The sequence below is a fragment of the Calidris pugnax genome, unplaced genomic scaffold (assembly GCF_001431845.1).
Source record: "Calidris pugnax isolate Ruff unplaced genomic scaffold, ASM143184v1 scaffold19, whole genome shotgun sequence".
Lineage (NCBI taxonomy): Eukaryota > Metazoa > Chordata > Aves > Charadriiformes > Scolopacidae > Calidris > Calidris pugnax.
Genome location: NW_015090775.1, coordinates 3,254,079 through 3,271,710, shown reverse-complemented (window position 1 = coordinate 3,271,710; position 17,632 = coordinate 3,254,079). Strand labels below are relative to the sequence as shown.

Sequence of the window (17,632 nt, the reverse complement as noted above, 5' to 3'; positions counted from 1 at the left end):
CTTTTCCAGTGCCTGAGCGAGCGCTGCCAGCTCGCCGGCGGGGAGACGCCGAGGCAGAGCCACGGTAAGCGGGGCCGGTACCTGGCCGGGGCGGGGCGGGGGGACCGGGGGCAGAACGGCCGGGAACGGGAAAGGAGGGGGGGGGAACCGGGCCCCCGGACCCCCTCGGTACGGGTACCCCCTCGGTACGGGTACCCCCTCGGTACGGGTTCTGGTAGCGGGGCTCTGTGGAGACTCGGAGAAGGCAAACGGTATTTTGGGGGTTGGCTCCCCCCTCCCAGAGAAGCCTGGGGGCGGCCGCCGTCCCGGCTTTCCCCCCCTTTTTCCCTCTCCGGTTACTTCGTATTTTAATGAGAATTCGGGACTTTCCTCCCTGTATAAATCTGCCCTCACCGGCGCCGGGAGACGGTGCTGTTCCTCTCCCCGGCCCCTTCCCCGGAGTCTCCCTTCCCAGCTCTGGACCAGGGGCTCCCGAAGGCGAAGGGCTCCCGCTCCAGCACCGGGAAGGGAGGGAGGGACGGGGAGAGAGGCGCCCCCGGAGCCCGGGGCGGCCCGGCAGCCTGCCCCCCGTCCACGGCGGGGCTCCCCCGTGGAAGGGGAGGCAAAGTTTTCCTGCAGATGCTGCCCGGGAGAGCCAGCGGGCACTCTCCCCCCTCCCCGGGAAGCTCGCAGCATTCCCTGGAAACCAGGCGGTGGGAGAAGGGGTGAGATGATGGAAGGAAGCCCCCCCTTCCCATCGGGGGAAGGAGGCTCCCTCACGGGGGGCTCCCGTGAGAACCCGTCGGAAGGAGCGAGAGGCTCCCTTGTGTTGACAGAATCCCATGGGGTTGGAAGGGACCCCCGGAGATAGGTCCAGTCCGACCCCCCCTTCCTCCAAAGCAGGTCCACCCAGAGCAGGTTGCACAGGAGCGTGTGTCCAAGGCGGGTTTGGAATGTCTCCTGCGTTGACCAAGTTTGCTGGTGATGGTGTGAGGGTCCCCTTGTCAGACCTTCTTGGAGACACCTGTTAATGCCTGACACACAGCACCTGTGGTGCTTTCTACGGGCCACCGTTTCCTACAGCAAGGGGTTCCCTTTTGATATCCTTCTGTATCCCTGTGCTGTGGAGGGAAAAGCTGCCTCAGGGAAGCTCCCACAGAAGCTTCCACAGAAGCTGGGTGCGTTTGCGGATAGAGATTTAAGGACCGAGTGAGGAAAGTTGTGGGGTTTGCGTGTCAGGGCACCTTGCCGTAGCAGCTTCTAGCTTCATGCATATTTTCAAAAAGCTGGGCCTTTATATTCGAAATACCAGCCAGATTAGGATCAGATGAAGTGTGTCCGCCGGCCTCCACCGGTGCAACAGAATTTGCCCCTTCTTCTTTTCATTTCTTTTCTAAAGGGTTTGATACAAATGTGAAGAGTTTTGTGGTCACAGCGTTAACTGACCCCAACAAGGGGGAACCGGGGAGTTATTTGCAGTGTCTGGTGAGAGAATGTGCCAGAGGGAGCGGGGATTTTCCCAGGCAGGGGCCTGCGGCTGGCTTTGGGAATTGCTCAGTGACAAGGTGGCTCAGCAGGTTGCTGGGGCTCACATGTCACCCGGGGCCAAAGGGAAAAAAGAAAAAAAAAAAAAACAGGAGGAGACTTTTCATGTGGTGCTGCAAAATTCAGGCTGCTGCTCTCGGGGCTGTAGGCAGCAAAGGTTGGTGTTTGTGAATGTTAGTTATACAGGAAAATGAAGTGTGGTGGTGGGACTAGGAAAAGAAAATGACTATATTGTGTGGCAGTGGACTGAGCTCACAAAGTTTATTAACCTTCCAGCTATGGTGTCTGGAAAAACAAAATGTCAGTGCTGACTAAATGAGAGATAATTTAGCGGTTGGCAAATAATTGCTGCATACCGCTAATTTAGGCTATTAAGTTGTAGTAGTCATCAATGTCTGCATCAGGAGCTGCTAAATAGAAGATATACAAACAGCTTGCTTATCCGTAAATGGTTTATTAATGTCATATGTCTTCCTGAATGTGATATGAAGTATCAAGGGGTTTATAATCGGGCAAATATTATTTTGATATTTAACACTTTCTGGAGAAAATATGCCAAGTGATTGTGTTCTTCAGCTAGTAAGATGGACAATCTGATGTCAGTTTTGACAGCTAGATGTTTATAATTGCCGTGTCTTTTCCTTCCCTCTTGGTTAAGAAGTGTATTATGACGGCAATAATTAAATGTCATTAACATAATCAGAGCTGTATTTAACATGTTTTCATAATTAATTTTTTTTTTCTTTAATTCTGCTCTTCTTTGGGAAAAATGCAATGAGGGACTGTGTCTAATCACTAAGAGGAGGATAATTATGTAAAGCCAGGGAAGCTTAACATCAGGCTCTGTGAGTCAAAATAAAAAGTGCAGTTTCAAAGTTTTACTCTGTTTAGCATCTACTGTATACCTCAGGTAGCTCACATATAAAACCTTTGAAGAATTAAAGTAAAAAATAAATCTTTGAAGTAGCTGCAAATTCTTAAAAGGAGGCTGTTTTGACACATTCTTTGAATACTCAGCAGCGAAACACCTTATTGAAACTGAAGGAAATAACAGTATCAAGAAACACAAATGTTTAGCGTGCCTTGGCAGAGCTAGAGCCAGGAGGGGATTTCTGGGGATGCAACCCAAGGGATTCCAACAGAGACAGAAAAAAAACCACACAGGCATTTTTTAATTTTTTTTTTTTTTAATTTTTTTTTTTTTTTTACCAGCTTCTCAAAATTACCTTGCTGGGTAAAACCAGGTCAGATCAATTCAAGTCAGATGATTTTTTTTAGGCATGCCGGAACCTGTCTGGCTGCCTCTTGGCTGTTTGTTAAAATCCAGGGGTTTTGTGCCCAAGGTGTGAGGCAGCGCTGGAGGGAGCGGGGCTGTCCCCGCCAGAGGGCACAGCGGCGGCCGCGCAGGATGCTGTAAGGCTGTAAAAATCAAGGATGCAGGTTCTTAAACCCAAGCTTTGTGTGCATCTGCGTCTCTCGCAATAACCAAACGGAATAGGACGTGAATTTCGTGCACTGAATGGAATGATCTTTTGGAAGTGTGCACAATTAAAGCCCTCGGTTGTTCAAGTGAGGGCGCGCTGCTTGTTGGAAGCGCTGCCACAAGAAGCCTTGGATATGTTACATTCTTTTGCCAACGCCATCAGTCAAAGTAAGAAGGCTGTTATTGTAATTTTTCTTTTGTCAAAGTATATTCCAGAATGCTGGTATAATTTATATTCATCGGACTGTTGCTGTCTCCGGGCATCAGCATTCAGAGAGGGGTAGAATTATTTTTATGGGATAAACTACTATTAAGTAGTGTTTATCCAGCATTTATCTACTGCTGAAATAGTCACTTTCTCTGTATTGCCCGAGCTTTACTCTGTTAAAAGAAACAACCACCAAACAAAAAACAAACAAACACCCCCCCCCCCCCAAAAAAAAAAAACAACCCAAAAACCAACAAACCAACCAAACAGCTGAAGCCAAACTTTCCTCGTTACACATTAGGACCTTCAGCTTTTATCATAGAAATATTGAAAGAAATACAGTATTAGACAACATGTGTATTTTTTCTCTTTGCATTCAAAATTACGTGTTTATTATTTTTTTTTCCATACATGATGTGTAAATGGGGACAGTTGGGTTAGAGGATCTTAGTGACATTTAAGAGTAAATCCTATTTATGTATCTCATGTATTTCACTAAGAATTCCCTCTGAAGGAGTAATCTTTTTTGACTTTCATCCTCGTTCTTACTTTTATTTTTTGTGCTTTTTTGCCATTTTCATTTCCTCTGAATGCATGGTTTGAAATATTACTAGTAAATAGTGGGTAAATTAAGACGATGATAAGGTTGACTTAAGTATTAAATTCCATTTCACAGAAACTCATTTCCACAATTTTAGAGTAAGATCAATACTTGTAGTTCACTGAAGGTTTAAAAATCCCTTGGGGAAAACTGTTTTGTTTGGCTGTAAATACTCCTCCTCAGAGTTTACATCCTCACACAGGCACTTAAAACAAGCAAACACTTGACTCAGACTCTAGGTTTTGTCTCACACTTAACTTGGAGTTGATGGTAAATAACAGGGACACCAGCTCTCTACACTGTAAAAAAAAATGTAGAAAATGAGGAAAAGGTCTTTATAGTTTGAAAAGTTATTTTGTTCTGGGCAACAATTTATTTACACTGCGTACAGGCCATTTAAAGCAAAATTGTTTACTGCCATGCTGAATACTGGATTCCTGTAAAACAATCTGCAGTTCAGTAGGGCTGTTCCCTTTAGGGGAAGAGACTCCTGAGACTGTGAAGGAGGTAGAGGAGGGAATTCATAATGTCAGGTGATGAGAGGGACCCACCGAGTAAAACAGTCCCAGACCTATGTTGAGTTAGCACATTTATTAAGGACTTTTTGGCATGTTTCTGGTGCAACAGCGCTGCAGATCCCTGTAAAACAGTCCCAGACCTATGTTGAGTTAGCACATTTATTAAGGACTTTTTGGCATGTTTCTGGTGCAACAGCGCTGCAGATCCCTGCACCTGCACAGATTGCAGGAGGAGGAGGGTTGGACCTGAAGCTTGTGTTTCCTGCAGGGCTACTGTGCAGCAATGCCCCAGAAGTTGCTGTGCTTTGAATTATGCTAAAGACAGTTATCACACAAGAAAGATGCTCGGTTGAATCCTACTGGTTGCCTCCACGAAGGGAATAAAAAAGTTTTATTTTATTTTAAAAAAAAAGTAAAAAAAAAAATAAAAGCACCGTTTGACTCTTTTGATAAAAGTCATTGTGGTATCATTGGACTGTCTGAAGCACTGAGCAGTGCTGCTTAGAACCTTGAAGGCACAGGCGAGAAGAAAGCTCTTTAGCAGCCCCAGTTTCAAAGCCTATTGAGGCCGCAGCCTCATGGGCTGAGAGCACAGTCGATGTAACTGGTGTGAGTGTGTTTTGAATTCCCCGTGTGGGCTCATGCTTCCCGAGGAAAACGAACACCGAAGCAATTTGAGAAGGCAGTAGTTAAGGTAAGCAAGTGCTGGGGGCTTTCTACGGAGTGAAGGAAAGGTAATTTGACAGGAGCATTTCTCATCTAGTACAAGGAAATGGTTGCAAGCTTGCCAGCAGTGTGAAATTATATCCAGCTATTAGGTTTGATGAGGGCTGAGCTGGGACTGTTAATGCGGTGCAATTGGCAGATGTCGTATTTACTAAACTAGAGAATTGCATAATCACAGCAGGAACTGGAAGAACCCAGGAGATTACTTTGCATGGAGAAGTATGCGGAGGAACCATGCTAAGTGCACGTGGGTTTTGTTTTTGTTTGTGGCTTCTGACAAATGAGCATAAAACATTGCCCTGAGGTAACGTTTGTGAGTTCTGGGTGCTGTGTCTCATCATGGAACACTTCCTCCCCTTCCTCCTCTTCTTTTTCCTCATCCATCTAATAAACATAGCTTCAATTAGCACTCCTTGCAGTCAACATTGAGCAATCAGTTGTGCTAAGTGTCCTTGTAAATTCTGGGCTTGAAGCAGCTTGTGTAATATTTTCATGTCCCTTGACCAAAGGCAGCACGTAGGAGTGTGTTTTCAAGTTGGATTCGGACAAACCTTTTTTTCCTCAGAAATGGGCAAATGGAGCGGGTTCCTAGGCCAGATCCAGGGTCAGGCATAACACTTGAACACACCGTTTCAAAAGTAGCAAACATCTTGGTGGGATGACACGTCAAGAGAAATGTAAAGATTAATATGAAGATAGATACAAGACATCACAAGAGTGATGCATCTGATCTAATTGACAATGGTAAGATCCCAACAGAAATATTCCCTCTGGTTTCAAGCACTGCACTTTATGAAATATGCAGGCTAGTTGAGGAGTGTCTTATTAAAAAAAAAGAAAAAAGGAAAGAACATTGCTAGAGAGAACTAAACTAAGAGGTGACATGGTAACAACCTTAGAGTGTGTAAAAGGCTTCCACAGGGAAGGAAGGAATAACTTTTCCTGAGCAACCAGTAATGACTTACATTGCAGCAAGGCAGACTTGTAAATGTTCAGGCTGGTAGAGCAAATTAACTCTGACTAGTCTTCATCTCTGAAGCAGATTAGATCAACAGAATCACTGAATGATATGGGGTTGGAAGGGACCTCTGGAGATCATCTGGTCCAACTGCCTGCCAGAGCAGGTCCCACAGGAAAGTGTCCAGGTGGGTTTGAATGCCTCCAGAGAAGGAGACTCCAGCACCTCCCTGGGCAGCCTCTGCCAGGGCTCTGCCACCCTCAAAGGAAAGAAGTTCGTCCTCATGTTTAGGTGGAACTTCCTACGTTCACGTTTGTGCCCATTTCCTCTTGTCCTGTCCCTGGGCACCACTGAAAAAAGACCGGCCTCATTCTCTTGACACCCTCTCTTTAAGTGTTTATAGGCATTGATCAGATTCCCCCGCAGTCTTCCCTTCTCCAGACTAAAAGTCCCAAGTCCCTCAGCCTTTCCTCGTAAGGGAGATGTTCCAGGTCCCTCATCATCTTTGTAGCCCTCTGCTGTACCCTCTCCAGCAGTTCCCTGTCCTTCTGGAACTGGGGAGCCCAGAACTGGACCCAGTGCTCCAGATGGGGCAGAGAGGGCTCCCCAGGGCAGAGAGGAGGGGCAGGATGACCTCTCTTGACCTGCTGGTCACACTCTTCTTGATGCACCCCAGGATGCCATTGGCCTTCTTGGCCACGAAGGCACATTGCTGGCTCATGGGCATCCTCTCATCCACCAGCACTCCCAGACGTATGTCCAAAATGTCATTCTGTCCAGAGAGGCAGCTGTTCCTGCCTTGGAGTCAATGGCTGGACAATGTGACCTTTCAAGGTCTCACCCAGCTCTCTTGAACCATGCTGTGTGGGTAGCTTTAAGTACACAAGGGTTCACCTTGAACTCAGCAGCTAGATAAAACACAAGCATGAATTCAAGTGCCGTCTTAGCTTGAGGCCTCTTCCTTGCATTTATCAATGATATATGTATCTTTAATGTGATTTTAACATATGCTTTTTCTGGCTGCAGACAAGGTAAAGACATTTAAAATGCTGCTTCAGTTAGAGTTCTTATGTGATGAAATAAAGCTTTTAAAATCAGATTTTATTCTTGCTTGTTTTAGAACTTTTATCTTCTAATATGAACACTGCCTAGGTTCCGTTATAAGCAGATAATTTTTTTTCTTTTAATATATTCTCATGGTGACTTTTTTGGACTTTAGGCAAGCATCACTTTACTCATGTGACTCATGTCACTTTACTGAGTAAAAAAATCTTACTGAGTAAAAAAATCTTTGACTTGAATAGGGAGATTTCCACAAATGGAATATAAAAACTTTTCCTTTTAACCTATCTCTGGTAATATTTCAAGTATATGTTGTTTCATAGCTGATGTTAGGAGCTCTGTTCCTTTTCTTTGTAGATGTAATTGAACTGTGTCGAAGGGCTGCTTATGTTTCGGGGATGCAATGCCATTTACAGTTTTTACTGCAGCTTTCCTTAACTACTGTAGTTAGTAAAGCAGATTCTGTTGGGATTTTAATTTGCATTTAGTAGCAGAATAGGATGCGGTGGTTATCTAGTAATAAGCACTTTAAGTTGTATTTAATTTTTTCTTCTATTCAAGCATTACCTTTTTTCTTTTTTTTTTTTTTTTTCATTTTTCCCTTTGGTGATACTGTGAATCCTGTAAATATTAAATGGGCAGTGCTGCATCTGAGCCGAATAATTACAGCTTTTTTCTTCACCAGAGTTGTTAGGAGGCTGACTGTAAAAGGCAAGTGTCATGTATTGTAAAATCAGTGTTTTTCCGAAGGGGGAAGTGTTAAGGGAGTTCATCACTATGCAGGTTATTCTTTTGATGAGTCAGCAGTTGAACTAAAAATCCATTGGAAAATGCTATCTTGGCCTCCATAGAGAACTGGGAGCCAGCATGAGTCTTTATTAATACAGTTGCTCCATGATATTCTCCAGCTGCATGTTTCTGCTTTCCTGTGTGGGTGTTTGTAACTCTGCTTTTCAATCTGCAAGCCAGCCAGTATGTATTTGCAATTCAACCTCGGTCACCCTGAGATATAGACCCAAGGCCCTCTGTTAGGAATCCTTTCATGGCAGAATTGGTTTCAGAGTTCCTAGGCTCTTCTGTCTCATCCTTCATCTCCTCCTTGCCCTTACTGCCTGCTTTGGAGATTGCTTCCTCCTCACTTGCACTGTGTCAGTAGTTCATGTGGCCGTGCACGAGGTGGGATGCATCAGACTTGCTCTCGTTTGTCAAGCGAGAGTTAAAAGAGAGAGAGAAAAGATTGCATTTTGGAAGAGGTAGGGGAGGTGAGAATAAAATTGAAGAGAACGAATGTAGTGTTTTTAAACCTCTGAGCATTCTAAATCCTCTTACAACAACATAAAAACTCTGGAAAAGTAGAATACCTGGCTTCTCTTTAATACTACCAGGTGTTATATAGGCTTAGTCACAGAATGTTCAAAGAAACAACTAGTTGAAATTGAAAAACCATGTCAGATTTGACATGCTCTTGTCAAATATTTCAACTGGGAAGTGTCAAAACAAGTAATTTTGAGTTTCTTATTTTGATGATGATAAAATGTCTCATTTCCGTTTTTTCATTTTGACTTTCAGATTAAAATTATTATATTAGGATGTATAAGCACTTTGTTTTGGAGTTTATGTGTGTGTGTGTGTATTTGATTTCATATTCTGCAGCAAACATTGACTTTTAATCAAAACAAGATCAAAATTTTGATTTGGGGTGGGAAATTAACTTTCTAGTCATCTCTAGATGAGACTTATTGTTGTTGAGAATTTAGCTACGTGCTGTAATCCCTACAAGAACAGACCATTTTATCTTGTAGAATCCTTACTTTTATTTGATGACAGGAAAGGAGGGAATGGCTGAAAAAAAAGTCATCTTGATCATCCAGTTAGGTTTGTTGGTTGGTTTTTTTTTTTACTTTATAACATATTTCTCATTCAGGTTGCTTCTTGGTTAATATGATATTCATGAGGCAACTAAATTAAAAGAGAACACATTTTCCAGATTGCAGCTGCTGTAAAGATAATAGATTTATGGTTTATTTGCCGTGAAAGCATTTATGGACTGGCAGCTTAACGTTTGGTGTACTGCAGAAATCTGACCTCAATATCAACACAATTTATTACTGGTTTCTATTTAAGCATATATATACTGATCTAAGTTGTAGTCTCAAAACAAAGAAAACGGGTAGGGTGAATTACCATTATAGATTATCGTCAGTTCTGGTTTCCATTTACTTTTCATTACATCTGTTATTCATTTTTTATAAAAACAGTTTTATGAGTAAAGTGTATGTAATGCAATCTTCTTAGTTAAGTCTTGCATAATTTGCATAATAAATAGTTGAAATTTGTAGTTGTACACTGTGGAAGTACACAGCTTTTCGTGCTTGCACTCAACCACAAAAATCCAAAGGGCCCTTCCTCTATTTAAACATCAAGCTAAGGAAAAACATAATTGCTGCCAGTTTTGCTAATATTAATGTATTTACCCTTCCCAGACCTTCTCATTTCACTTCTAATACTGCAAGCTGCTGAAGGCATTTCCATCTTTCCAATGCACAAATAAAATAATAGTAGTAGTAAGTTGTCCAAACAATTTCTTTTCTAGAACCACTTAGCTAAAAGGGACCCCCTTGGTCATCACATCTTTGCCTGGGATAAGAAGCTGTGTCATGGGTGTCTGTTCCATGTGCCCCCATGCACCACAGGCTACCAGTAATGCTCTTAGAATCACAGAATCATAGAATCGCCTAGGTTGGAAGAGACTTTTAAGATCCTCTAGTCCAACCATCAACCTAACTGATAAAAACCATCACTAAACCATGTCTCTAAGCACTATGTCAACCCGTCTTTTAAATACCTCCAGGGATGGTGCCTCAACCACTTCCCTGGGCAGCCCATTCCAAGGCTTAATAAGCCTTTCAGTGTCAAAATTTTTCCTAATATCCAATCTGAACCTCCCCTGGTGCAACTTGAGGCCATTTCCTCTTGTCCTGTCACCTGTGTCTTGGAAGAAGAGACCGACCCCCACCTCTCTACAACCTTCTTTCAGGGAGCTGTAGAGAGCAATAAGGTCTCCCCTCAGCCTCCTTTTCTCCAGACTGAACAACCCCAGCTCTCCTCATAAGACTTGTTCTCCAGACCCCTCACCATCTTCGTTGCCCTTCTCTGGACCTGCTCCAGCACCTCAATGTCTTTTTTGTGGGAAGGGGCTCAAAACTGGACACAGTACTCGAGGTGGAGCCTCACCAGTGCCCAGTACAGGGGGACAATCACCTCCCGAGTCCTTCCCATGCTGTTCCTGACACAGGCCAGGATGCTGGTGGCCTTCTTGGCCACCTGGGCACACTGCTGGCTCATGTTCAGTCGATTGTCCGCCAACACGCACAGGTCCTTTTCTGCCAGGCAGCTCCAGCCATTCTTCCCCAAGCTTGTATTGCTCCATGGGGTTGTTGTGACTCAAGTGTGGAACCCGGCACTTGGCCTTGTTGAACCTCATCCCATTGGCCTTGGCCCATTGATCCAGCTTGTCCAGCTCCCTCTGCAAAGTCTTTCTACCCTCAAGCAGGTTGACACTCCTGCCTAATTTGCCCATCTTCCCCATAAAAGTCTTCAGGCATATGGTAAAATAGCAGCAGCCACAAGTATAACGTGCCACAGAAGACAACAAGGGCATTGACAACAGTTTAAGTTTCTACAATAGCAATGAATTTTTAATTTTAGTATGCTTTGTGTGAAAGCTTGTCTTTCTTTAACTGTTTTTGCTTAGCCTGTTTTTCTGTTTGTCTTTTTGACCTAATGTACTTTGCTTTTTCAGCTTCTGTTTTCTTGCATGCATGATTGCATGGAAGTTTATTGAAGAGTTGGTAATACTTGTTTTGTTTCAATTCAGAGTCATTTGCTAGAATAGCATAAATGACCTGCAAAACAGCTCTTCTTACACTGAACTTGTCAGTTGGAATAGGGAAAAGGAACTACCATTATCTTTTGTCAGCCTCTTTATGTATACATCCCGAGAAGAGTTCTTGTGTTTAAAAGGAGGCAGGTTTATATTCTACCTCAGCTGAGAAGCCTGAGGATTCGCAGTTGTGGCATACCAAGGTCAAACTTTGTACTTAATTGTGGATTGTGGTTTTGGGGGGGGCGGGTTTTGCCTTTTTCTTTTCTTTTCCATGAATATTAATTTGTGTTATTTTAGCTCTTTGGACTAATTTTACTCCTTTAACATTGTGTCTTAATCTGGGCTTGAATCCAGCTTGTGTTCCTAACTTTGTTTAGCTCCTCTCTGAGGTTCAGCCCCAGACTTTGATTCCCATCACTTGTCAGCATGAAATTTGTGCACTTGAATTCTCCGTCGCTGTTTGCAGACCACACTCGTCTTACACCTTTCTCAATTATTCCCATAATCACTGTAGCTGTGCACTTCAAATTCTTACTCATGGCAGACCTTGTAGATGTAAGGTAATATCCTAATTTTACAAATAGGAGGGTGGTTTAGAAAATATGACTATTTTGCCAAAGTTAAAGATGTGTCGTTCATGTCTTGGGGTGTATGAGTTGCTTTCTTCTGCAATAGCCCAGTTATCTTTCCAGTTTCCTCTTGCTTCACCAAATTCAGGGCTGTAATTTCTCTCTTCGTTCTCATCCCTGAATTCCCTTATCTAAGCTTATAAATCCCAGTCAGATCTTTGATCAAATAACCTTTGTCTATCTATCATGGAAAAAAAAAAAATCCAGATTAGAGTTGACTAAGGGCTCTGATCAGTGCAGAGACAAGAAGGCTTAGTTTGGGACTGCTGTAGATTTTGCCGTTTCTGATGTTGCTCTCCCCACTCAGGCTTGTAACAGGAAAAGGATGTGTCGCTCAGCTGTTTATACAGCAGGTCCAGAGCTGCCACATTTTATAGTCTATTACAGTAAGTTTCTTTCCTAAACTCAAGTGTGTCTGAAGGATAGACAAATACTGGGTCAGATTTCTGCTAGTTGGCACTTTGACGATTTGGAAGGACTATGTCCCAATCTATTTTGTTTTGCCGTAGAGTTCTTGGAGAGAAGAGAATTGTGTTTCACGAACTGTAAAATTATTTTTCCCATAGTTAAACTTTGAGAATAATAACCCAGATTCAGTAATTACTAGTCAGAAGTAAGATTTCCAAAGCAATCAGTTTGCAGCACTGCTGACTCAATTTTTTTGACTGTTTAAAAAGTTTATCTTCCTCAGAAAAATGCGCATTTTAAGATGTAGAGTACTAATATTTTACTGCACAAATATAATAGCAGCTTTTACTGGTAGTATATCACAGAATTGTAGGGGTTGGAAGGGACCTTCGGAGATCATCTAGTCCAACCCCCCCTGCCAGAGCAGGTCCACCCAGAGCAGGCTGAACAGGAACATGTCCAGGCGGGTTTTGAATGTCTCCAGAGAAGGAGACTCCACCACCTCCCTGGGCAGCCTCTGCCAGGGCTCTGCCACCCTCACAGGAAAGAAGTTTTTTCCTCATGTTCAGACAGAACTTCCTGTGCTCCAGCTTGTGCCTGTTGCCCCTTGTCCTGTCACCAGGCACCACTAAGAAGAGCCTGACCCCATCTTGACACACACCCTTGAGATATTTATAAGCATTGATGAGATCCTCCCTCAGTCTTCTCTTCTCCAGGGTAAACAGACCCAGGTCCCTCAGCCTTTCCTTGTAAGAGAGGTGCTCCATTCCCTTGATCATCTTTGTAGCTCTCTGCTGGACTCTTTCCAGTAGTTCTCTGTTCTTCTTGAACTGGGGGGGCCCAGAAGTGGACCCAATACTCCAGAATTCTTCACAAACCTTTAAGTAGAAAGTTTATTGACAAATGCTGTATAACACATGTATTTATACAGAGTTGATGTAGAATGCTGTGCCTCTGATGCTATAAATCATGCTGAAGCTTCCTGTAGACTTAAGTATCTGGCTGAAAACTGATAGATCTTCTAATAGAATCAGTGCTTTTCAGTGTCTGCTGTTTTATCACTGATGGTGGTTTTGTTGTTAGTATAGATCTTCTAATAGAATCAGTGCTTTTCAATGTCTGCTATTTTATCACTGATGGTGGTTTTGTTGTTGTTGTGGTTTTTTGTTTGTTTTGGGGTTTTTTTTGGTTGTTGTTGTTCTGCAGAAGCAGTGATAGGGTTTTTTTTTTTTTTTGTTTGTTTTGGGGTTTTTTTTGGTTGTTGTTGTTCTGCAGAAACAGTGATAGGGTTTTTTTTAAAAAAAAATATTAGATTTTAAAAAGCTGTTATTTGCTTGCAAGGTATATGGTTCGTGCATTCGCCCCTCTCTCCTTCTTCCCCCCCGCCCCTTAATTTGAAAATAGGTTAAAATTATCTTTTCCTGACTAGTACAGCTTGGGGGGGAAGAAAAACCGAACAACCCAAAACAACACAACAGAACAGCACCACCACCAAAAAAAAACCAGAACCCCAGAGTTTATGCTTTGGAATACTTTGGCCTTGCTTTGGAATACCTGGGCTTGCATTCCCATCTCTAGGCTTCAGTTCTGGAAAACTTTTTTTTATTTAGTACTGCAGGTACATTGCTACTGGTAAATAAACCTTTATACAAGTGGTATCCAACAGATGAGTGGACTGAAAAAGTTGCGGGTGTTGGAGATTTCTCTCTGATGTTGGACCTTGGAATTTAGTTGGCCCGAAAGTCCCAGGTCATGTGCAACAGTGGTGATAAGTTTTGCAGCGTTATTGTAGATCTTGAAAAAGTTTGTGGAGTGAAGGATCTTTCAGGCTCCAGAGAAGACCAACTGCCACCTCCCCATCGTCTTGTAGTGGGTAACAGCAGAGCATTAGGGAGACTAATCTATCCCCTAGAGCATGGATGTTGCATTCCCATTTAAGAGCTGGGCATTAGGATTTTTTAATTTTTTTTTTGATGATGTGCAAGACACATTTAGGAGCTGCACAAGCTAACTATTCACTTAGATTTTATGATCTGTCTCCAAGGGGCTGAAATGTGGCCTGAGCCTGAGAAGCACACAGCTCACATCAAATTTAAGTGTAAACACTTATTACGTGCTGCTTCTTGAATGCAAATTTATGTTTTATTGTTCTACTCTTTGCATAAACGGAATTCCTGTTAGCTTCAAGGGATGACCCAGAGATGTTAATGAAACACATTTTTTTCCCCAGGCAGGCATAGATAATAATGTGAAGGTGAGGTCTTCAGGATAGGAAGTTATGTTTAGTTTTATCTGCATAAGTTTGCTTTAGTTAGTGTAGGCTGTAAAACAAACCCAATTCTTCTAGCTTTAGCCTTGACCCTCCTATGCCTGTATTTGAATTTCATTATTTTATCCCTCTTCTGCTGGCTTATGGCACAGCTTAGTGGGGGTGCATACCAAGCCAGCATTGCTACCAAAATTTAAAAACTCTGTGGCCAAGGAGATTGTCCAGTGTTTTTTTGTGTCTTGCACTGACCAATCATGCTTTATTGAGCATCATAAATCCACTGCAGTTTCAACTTCATCTCTCTAATTATCTGATTTGAGACTGATGCTGGTAAAGTTGTAGAGCCAGCCAGTTGGCCCTCTTTTTCCAATAATCTATTGTTTGGAGATCTGGGAAAAGTTTTTTCAACTTTTAAGTAGAATTCAAGTCCATTTTGAGGTTTTCCATAAAGCAGGAGAAGGCAAAGAGAGGAAAGATGCAAATTAATCATAAAAAGAAAAATAGTTGCTACCCTTGCAAGTCTCAATTTGGCACAGCACTTAAAAGCGTGACTGAGGTATGTGCTTGAAAAGAGGTACATATGTAAAGACTTCACCAAGCTGTTTAGAACATGCTGGTAGGTGTTGCTAAAATGTTTATAGAGCCTTTTATACCTAGAACTTAATTTAGGGGAAAAAAAAAAGGGTTAAATTCTGCCCTCACGTACTTCAACATAGCCACAGTTTATTCCCATAAGAGCAGTATGGGCAAATTTGAAAAGAATTTTTAGCCCACAAAGCCTTCCCTCTAATTCTGTACTGTGCTCGACAACCCCTGGTGTATGTGAAATACTGCCATGTGGGATCTTTGGTCACGGAGCAGCTAGACACCACTTTCCCATGGGCAGTGAGCGTGGCTTGCACACTCCTAGGAAGGGAATGAATGGGAATGATTTTTACCTTGGTACCAGAAACATACTGCTTTTCCCAGAGTTGTTCATTATACTCTTTGAAGGTATTTGGGATTTCGAGGCTGGAAGGTTGCCTGTTTCACTGCTGATGTTTATATTTGAATTATCTACGTATGATTTGTGATAATGTAATTGGCTTAACTCTAAGAGTAAAGGAAGTGCGTTGGCTTTCAGTGGGCTTGAGGCTCCTGAAATGGGAAAAAGAGGAGCAAGCAGAGCAGAGTCCATGGGTTGCCTGTGAGAGCTATCAGAATATTGGCTGGGCAGGAATGAAAGGCCTGATTCAGTTCACTCTATACATTTCAGCAGCGGTATTAATTCTGTGGGACTATTCAGCCTGGAAATCTAGAGGAAAGCGATCAAAACATCCATGTTGATTAAAATAAAATAGGTTACTTTGAGGACAAATATTCTGCTCCTTTAATTTATATCTGTAGGGAGCCATAAAGCAGAGATAGGGAAGGGTATATTCAGAAGCTCTGTAGGGAAGCAGTGTCCTTTCCAGGAAAAGTACTGTATTTTGTATTCTAATTCAGTTTATTTTTCAGTCTTTAAAAAGAAATAAAAAAAAAAAAGAAGAGAGACTTTCTCTGATTCTGTACTCCTGAAAATTACAGAAAGGAGGAACTGTCTGTTTTTAGGAATGTCAAAAACTTCTTAATTATATAGGACGGGTAAACTGGAAAAGGAAGGTTCCCAACCTGTATCTCCCTGCCAGGTGACTGCTCTTATCAATGGCTGCCTTGTAAAAAATATCTGAGGAATGAAAAGACTTTTTGTCGGGTCTGTGCTGGGGTATGCTTCCAGGCATTCAGGAGCTTCCTTTTTCGTTCCTGAACACCTGTTTTAGCAAGGCATTGCAGGATGGGAGGAGGACGGACCAGGAAGGCAGACTGTGGGACCCTTCTGGTCTGTAGCACTTCTTCAAAGATCCACTTTTTTTATGTGCTCCCATAAACATGCTTTTCTGAGGGGGGGAAAGAGGAAAAAAATATGAACAATGATGATAAAGATAAGTACAGGCTGAGTTCGTTTGGCCTATGGTAATTTTCCGTATATTTACAGCTGTACTGTGGCAGTAGTGGTTTAACTTGTAGCTTGACAGAGTATCCCCTGACCATCATTGTGGCACTGCAAATCACAGCAGAAAGCACAAAGATATAACCCAAAATAATGGCTTCATTATAAATGGGATGCTGAACGTGAATGTGTTCTGCTCTCACTGTGCATCCCTCTGCAATTGTGGGCTGTATTTCCTTAACTTGTTAACTGACATGAGAGATCATTTATCTTCCTTTGCCAAGGCAAATTGCTCCAGTCTTCATCTTTCCCAGGAATCCTAAAACATGTTTCTGGTTCAGGGATGCCCATCCCCCTCAACTTGCTTTTATCAATAACAAGGCATCTCTGCTCGCTCTTAGGGATTTTGATACCCACCTGCCAAAGTATTAGTAGAAAATTCATTGAACTATAGCTATTCCTGCTGTTGATATTTATCCAGCCATATGGCATTTCAAGAATAATAGCCATCATTCTACGAACACACTGAGAAATCTCATGTGCATTTCATGATTTAAAGTTCTCGTGTGCTTCTTCTCCCTCCCATCCCTCTTGATATTTATGCTGCAATATATTTTAGTTAGCATTTGTGGATTTAGGATGGATGGCTTTGAATTTTGAAATAACTATTTATAAGCTTTTCTATAGGTTTCATCATCGCCATATATTGAAGTACTTTGTAAAGACTGATGGATTTCGCCACAAAACTGCCATGTCTAATAACTGCTATTATTTATTTTCATTTTACCAATGGAGCACTGGAGTATTGAATGACTTGCCAAGATCACACACAGCAAATTTGGTGTAGGCACAAGAGAAAAATCTCACAGTTCTAATTTGTGTTTTCATGTTTAACCTTCAGAGCAGACACTGTATACTTCATAGTGATGGAACTACAGACTTAAAATTGAATATACAAGAATTACTCACTAAAACACAAGCTGATAGGTTCTTTACAATTTCTGTCAGAACTCCACCATCCTGCCAACAACTCTTTAACTTCCATTTAAATATTTGGCAATCCAAGACTAGATTTTTCCTCTCTCTGTTGCTGCAGGATGCCATTCAAGCTTACTGCTGAGTAGAGCTGCAGTCTCTTAAAGTAATTAGGGAATCTGTTTTGCTGCCATGGGGATACTAATATGCACTTTACAAAAAAACTCCCAAAACCAAAAGGAGCAAGCACTCCCCCCCAAACCAAAAGGAAAACCTCGCCTCTGTGTGAAGTTATTACTTCAGTCACAGATTGTAGTTATTTGCCATTTTAGTTTTTTGAAAACCTTCCTGCAGTTCTGTTCTCCTCTTTCCCATCTTCTTACTTTTTAATTTTTCCTTCAATGCTATGAGCAAGA

The 17,632-nt window shown here is 42.3% G+C and overlaps 1 protein-coding gene across 1 annotated transcript in view; it reads left to right on the top strand.

Annotated features, from left to right (window-relative positions):
• The first annotated feature begins 6 nt into the window (after positions 1-6).
• Positions 7-17,632, top strand: part of PLXDC2 (plexin domain containing 2) — a 378,234-nt gene continuing 360,608 nt past the window's right edge. The window contains exon 1 of the mRNA XM_014946652.1: positions 7-64. The gene's annotated coding sequence lies outside the window, so the exon portion shown is untranslated. The remainder of the gene's footprint in view (positions 65-17,632) is intronic.